The sequence below is a fragment of the Rhineura floridana genome, chromosome 4, assembly GCF_030035675.1.
Source record: "Rhineura floridana isolate rRhiFlo1 chromosome 4, rRhiFlo1.hap2, whole genome shotgun sequence".
NCBI lineage: Eukaryota > Metazoa > Chordata > Lepidosauria > Squamata > Rhineuridae > Rhineura > Rhineura floridana.
This window is the reverse complement of record NC_084483.1, coordinates 78359009-78366033: the sequence shown is the minus strand read 5'-3', so window position 1 is coordinate 78366033 and position 7025 is coordinate 78359009.

Sequence of the window (7025 nt, the reverse complement as noted above, 5' to 3'; positions counted from 1 at the left end):
TGCAGCTTGCCTTCAGTGAAGTCGGTCTCGACGCAGAGGTGTTCCCCCAGACAAACGGCTTCTTGCTTGCAGGAAGCCATCCTTGTCGTCCCCGCTGCCGGCTGCAAGCGGGCTGCCTTGATCAGCGTGTGTGCGCGCACGGGCGGGCCTCACCTTTCAGAGCTGACGTATGAGAACCGGCATTTCAGGCCAAATTGGGTTGTACAGTACAGGAGCTGCACAGCCGCAGGACAGGTATACAAAAAAGAGAGACGGGGATCAGCCCCGTTTCATTCACGTAGCTGACATCATCGGAAGGGACGCTGCGGAATCTCTAGGGGCAAATTAGGAGGACACGCCCAGCTCAGGCGATTGAAAGGGCCAGGGATCTCCACAACTGTCGTTCTCGCTCTCTTCCTTTCCAATTCTTCTTTCCAGTGACTGCTCTTGTTGCCCAGAAATTCGCCTCTCCCCACCTGTTTTCCTGCGTCTCCACGATCTCGGCATCGGAGTGGCCCGATTGGTCCCTCCCTGAATCCCAGGTTTTCAGAGCAGGCAAGGAAATGTGAGCCACTGAAACCCTTGCTTGTGTGGGAGGCAGAGAGGGGCCTGTGGGGCTGCTTCGGTGTTTGGCTGGTTTGTGTAACTGACAGCCCGCTCTTAAATATGTGGCTCGTATGGGATTTGTTTCCTGGTAAGCGTGCTTAAAATTGCACCTGTTAAGTGCAATCTTATGCATAGTCACTGGGAAGCAAGACCCAATGAATTCAATGAGTTTTACTCACAAGAAAGCTTACAGACTAATCCTATGCATCTTTACTGAGGGGAGCGGGGAGTCCTTCTGAGCGCAATGGGACTTACATTCGCGTAAGTATTTAATAATAATAATAATAATAATAATAATAATAATAATAATAATAATAATAATAATAATTTATTTCGGTCATTGACCAGCAGATTCGCTTAAGTATGCATACAACCTAAATCATTCAGCTGGAAACAAAATGAAAGAAAAACCTCGAGCATCCAAAGGATTAGACGTCTATTGTTACAATATTCCTCCCGTAGACGTACATACTTAACTCGCAATGCCAGACGCACAGTACAAATGACCTTATTCCATACATTATAATTCTGTATGCGCACTAATAAGAGATCTTTGTTCGTACACAGCTAATGTTACAGGGAACCCGATCGACAACAAAAGCCTATCATTTAAAATCAGCGGGGTTTTTCATGACTCATACTAGCACCACATAAACTCGTTTGCCAGGACATGACTCTCTTTGATTTCAGCTAAATTAGCTCGCTGCAAATGTGTGTCGCGTTCCAAACTAACCTGGATCATTGAATGCAAGGAAAGCAGCGCGGACTGGTAATTAGCATGCATCAGATTAACAAGAAAGCTTTTATCATCATAAAAGTTATTACTCTTTGTTGATTTACAGGACGATCCAGCCCCTGCCCCCCATCACCCGGCGCAAAGGGGGCTTGCATTGCAGACTTAGCACGCGAGAATATACTAAAGCCAAAGAACTGGTGGATTTTTTGATATTCCAGATTCTGCCTAAATCTTTTGAAGGAGTGTAATACTGAAGTCTTCTCTTCTGTTGCCCAACCTGCTTATCGTAGTGTTCCGAAGCCAAGCAACAAAGGAACGAACTGGGGCTGCAATGTTATGTAGGCTTAGACTAGGAGGAAGCCCCATGGAGACTTACCTCCGAGGATATATGTACAGAGTAAGGCCGTGAATTGCTTGACAAAGTTCTTAATGATGTATAGAAAATGGAAGAAATCATTTTTTTAAAAAAGAGAGAATGTGCATTCTTATTCATTCGCATTAAAAAGTGCATTTCAAATCAACCGTTCTGGCGCTATTTGTGCCAGATAGAAGTGATGTTAATGGGTCACGAGCTTCTTAAGAGAAATCAAAGGTACATTATAGCCAGTTCAGATTTTACATCCATATTATAGAGTGGAAATAAATAAGGGGGAGTCCCACTTTGCAGTCCTGGGCTCATACTGGGAGGAAGGGCGGGATATAAATCTGTTGTTGTTATGTGCCTTCAAGTCGACTACAAATCTAATAAATAAATAAATAACAAATAAATAAAATTATTTAAGCTGCAGTCCTGTGACTACTTCTCTCCGGGTAAGTCCCAATGAATTCCATGGGAGTTACTTTCCGTAAATATACATAGGATCCAGCTGTTAGTCTCACAAAAGGTTCGAAACCCGATTCCCACCCCTTGTGAAACCCATGCCGCAAGGTGGCAGGGGAATGGGTCAGAGTTATATTCATTGTTTAACGAGCTGTATTAGAAATATCCCGCCACCGGTAAACTCGACTGAAAATTGCACGTCAGAAATCTTCTTGAGTGTTTTTTAAAAGGCAATATAGAATTTCTTTAAATTGGATGAGTGTATGAATCTAATAGACTGCTCAGGACTATAAAGCAAGTTTGAGAAATGGGGGTGGAGACTTTTGTTTGGTATTATTCATGCTGGAGAGTGGCAAAACTGGGAATGGAGAGACTGCGTGAGCCTTTATGTGTGTTTGAATCTTTGCTAAAGATTACACCTTACCTGCGAATTAGAGAGAGATTTTAAGCTTTAAAATAAAAAATAACTACTTTATTCTGGAAGTACATACTTGACAGGAAAGAGTTCTACATCTAGCTAACTAGCTAAGTTGGAGATGCAAACACTAAGCCTAGTGCTTGCCCTCATGCTTGGAGGACAGGGAGAGACAAAGAGAAGATGTCTGTTCTCCCTCAAGAGAAAGAAGAGGGAAGGAGATGTGGTCAACATCCTCTGCATATCAGTCTAGCACAGCCTTTCCCAACTAGTGGGCCACCAGATGTTGTTGGACCACAATTCCCATCTTTCCTGACCATTGGCAATGCTGGCTGAGGCTGATGGGAGTTGTGGTCCAACAACATCTGGTGGCCCACTAGTTGGGAAAGGCTGGTCTAGGAGGAAGGGAGAGACAGCAGGAGATCAAAGGATAGGTATTAGCCTAGCAATCAGGAGGTCTCCTCTCTAGCTACCCTTTTTAACCCCATGCAGCCTCAACCCACAAGTTGGGGTTGAACCACATATTCCAACAATTCAAAGGTGGGCTTGACGACAAACAGCTTAAACAGATGATCACCTGACAAGGAAAAGGAATTATTATTGTTGTTGTTACATCTCAAGTTTTCTTGAGCACTGCTAACCTTTGACAAAACCCTGCAGACGGCAGAATCCTTAGGTCCTTGTGGCATCAATGACCGCTCCGAACAGCCACACCGATCCATTAGTGTTTATTGGGACGCTCTTTCTTCCCGCCCCCATTTTATTCATTTTGCTACGTATGGTTTTATTTAGGGCTAACAACGTGCTGAAGGTTCTGAGTGTATTGAAACTGTATGGTGACTGGCTGCTAAGTATACAAGAAAAGTGTCTAAACCCCAAGACTTCAATGGGAGAAACGTGAAGCTGCTTCAGATGGGAAGGAGGTAAAGGGTATTTCCGAGGTTTAGCAGCTTTGTGGCTGCAACCAATTTTTTAAAAAAACAAAACAACAAACAAATCCGCATCAGAAGGAACAGGATTGGCCTCTTGCGGGTTGTCCCTTCAGGGGGTAAGAAGAGCAAGCACAGGCCCTTTCAGAGGCAGGTGTGGGGAACCTTTGGCCCTTTAGATGTTGCCGGACAACAGCTCTCATCATCCCTGGCCACTGGTCATGTTTGTTGGGGCTGATGGGAGTTGTGTTCAGCAACATCTAAAGGGCCAAAGGTTCCCCACATCTGTGCTAATGGATGGGAAACTTGCCGCCCTCCGGATGTTGTTGGACTCCAAGTCCCATGAGCCTCAGCCAGCATGGCCAATGGTCAGGTCTAATGGGAGGTGTAGTCCAGCAGCGTGTGGAGCGCCACTGTCTCCCCGAGCCTAAGGCATTTGTGAGATTCCTACGGTAATAAAAGCTAGATCAGAAGGTGTGGGCAAAAATCGGGCAGGGCAGTAGACTCTGGTACCAAAAGAGCTCACGAAAGCACAGAATGCAGACCCAATTATTCTGATTTCTCAGCCCGATCCAAAACACACTTAAGGCCCACTAGGTTTCTACTCGGATGTAAGTCATTTGCTCGCATTGATTCCAATGGAAAGTTTGCTTCCAAGCAAGTTTGTTTAGGAAAGCAGCCATGTTGGAAAATCAGCCCAACGGGGAGTTCTTTTCGGACTAATAAAGGTTGCAAGTCATGATCGCAACCTTAAGTCTCAAATCAGTTTAAATCTGTATTCCCGGCATGATCGTTGCGTGAGCCTTGAGCTCGCTCACCTCCCTATCGCCAGTCAGGTGCAAAGAGGCCCAAATCTATTCTAAAACCAAAAGCCTCCCTCCAGCTGACCGTCCAGTCCGATGAGTATCTACTCAGAAGTCAGAGCTCTCGAGAGAAAGGGGGCTTTCCGCCAGAGAAAAGCAAAAAGGGTCGCAACCTAAATTAAGGTGCTTACGACGACAGCGTACAGTAGCGCTTGGGGGATTGATGCTGCTAAAGTAGCCATATACTGTACATTTACGAAAGGATACCTTCCTTTGAGGAACGTAAGAAAAGCCCTGTTAGCAGGGTAATGTATACAGCTGGTCATGGCTTGTTCCCTTTGTTGGAATGTATGAGGTTCAACTCCAACTTGGTGGGTTGAGGCTGCATGGGGTTAAAGAGGGTAGCTAGGGAGGAGACCTCTTTGTTGCCAGGCTATACCTGTCCTTTGATCCTTGCCTTCTCTCCCCCTCCTGCTAGACTGATATGCAAAGGATGTTGATCCCAGTTCTTTCCCACCTTCCCAGTTCCTTCTTCTCTCTCGAGAGGGGAGCAGACATCTTCTCTTTGTCTCTCCCTCTCAACCAGCATGAGAGCTGCACTGGGACCAGTGCAGACTGCTCCAACATAGCTAGTTAGCTAGATATAGGACTCTTTCCAATCAAGCATGTACTTCCAGAATAAAGTAGTTGTTTCTTATTTTACAGCTTAAAGTCTCTGTCTGACTAATCTGCAGGGAAGGTAGAATCTTAGGAAAGATTCAAACACACACACGTAAGCTCGCTCAATACTCTCCGCTCTGCTACGCAACTCAATAGAATTCCAACACCCTTGAGATCTCAAGACTGATCCCACCCACCCCCTTTTTTTTTACTAGCAGTAACTCCCCAGGGTTTGGGAATTGGGCGTTAGAGCGCTTCCAGGAGGTGGCTTTTTAGCTCTGCCCGTTCATGGTTCTCCCACAGCAGGCTGCTTGACTTTCCATCAGGTCACCTTTCACTCACTTTTTCCAAGGCAAAGAGTGGGAATTCCACACTGAAGATGTCCTTGGATAGAGGTTTTCCAGGAACAGAATTTCCCACCTTTTTTTTTTTTTTGGCCGGGACAAGAATTTCATTCAAAAGAACAAGGATGAAAAACAAAGGTACCTTCTGAAACCTGCGGTCCTAAGGATGCAATCTTAGCCATTTGCATTGATTTGTGTATTTAGATGTTCACTAGCTGCCAATCCGCCAGGTCCTCTGGGCAGTTTCCAGGAAGATACAAATGATGGTACTTTTTCTGCAGGTGGGATCAGTCTCAACGTTTATCAAAAGGAATTCTGGTGCCTTCAGCTCTACCCAAATGGCTGCTCTCAATATTTCATTTGTTTCACTGTATTTCATTGATATTCCAGTTCTGCAACATTCACGCGTTAATACTGTTGGAAGTGGGGCAAGAGCAACTCCTGTTTTGTTCTTTGTTTATGTTCCAGAAGGGAGATGGAGTTAGGGTCCTCCAGATGGCTAGGCTTGACTACCTTTACCTGTGATGCTCTGACTTCCTTCTGTCGTTAGAAGCTTATCTGCCCCTCCTCCTTCCACCCTTTCCTTCTTCTCTTCTTCTATTGTCCGAGGAGAGAGGAAACACCTTTGCCTTTGCTCTCTCTCTCTCCTGAGCCATGAGGGCAACTCCCACACCTGGGTGTTGCACCTCCAACTTAGTTAGAACTAGGTATGCCTTTCCTATCTACTATGTATTTCTATAAATAAAGTGGCTTTTCTTATTTTACTAAGTCTTAAGTCTCAGTGATCCTAATGAAGGGTAAAAGCCTGCCACTTAAGCAAATGTACACACAATGGCACACATACATCTCAGACCCTCGATCTCTGCTCATTTATACAAATTTACATAACAAATATAGCCCCTCTTTTAAAGTCAGTATATTTTACTACCTGATGATGGCAGTCTCAAATCAAATACTATGTCTAGAGAAGCCCAAAGACTTTCTCCCCAGCTTTTTTTGTTTATTTTTCTTTAATTTTCCTGACTGTCATGGTTGGTAGGTTTACTGGATTTATATCCCCCCTTCCTCCCAGTAGGAGCCAAGGGCAGCAAATTGTTCAAATTGCTAATTTTCAAATGTGTAACAGATTTATTGTAGCATAAGTTTCCCTGTACTACATACAACAAATTTGCCGAGTCCTCAATATGTTTTCCAAATTGGGAAGGAGGATATGCCTGAAACAAATTCAGAGTGTTTATTTGTATGCCTGTGTGTACCGACTGGGAAGGGGCCAGGAGTGATATACTGATACTGTGTGTCAGAATACAGGAGTATACAGTTGATAAGGAAGACCCCTTGAAGTCACTGGGACTTGTTTGTTATAGGAAGCCAGGGTTAAAGGTTGGTGTGTGTGTGTGTGTGTGTGTGTGTGTGTGTGTGTGTGTGTGTGTGTGTGTGTGTGTGTGTGTGTGTGTGTGTGTGTGTGTGTGTGTGTGTGTGTGTGTGTGTGTGTGTGTGTGTGTGTGTGTGTGTGTGTGTGTGTGTGTGTGTGTGTGTGTGTGTGTGTGTGTGTGTGTGTGTGTGTGTGTGTGTGTGTGTGTGTGTGTGTGTGTGTGTGTGTGTGTGTGTGTGTGTGTGTGTGTGTGTGTGTGATCATTACCTGTGGGTTGGGAGCAGTGGTGTTGTCATCCAGGGTCCCAGTGGGTCTTAGACCCCTTACTTTTTTGAGAGCAGGGTCCCAACAGGGTCCCTAT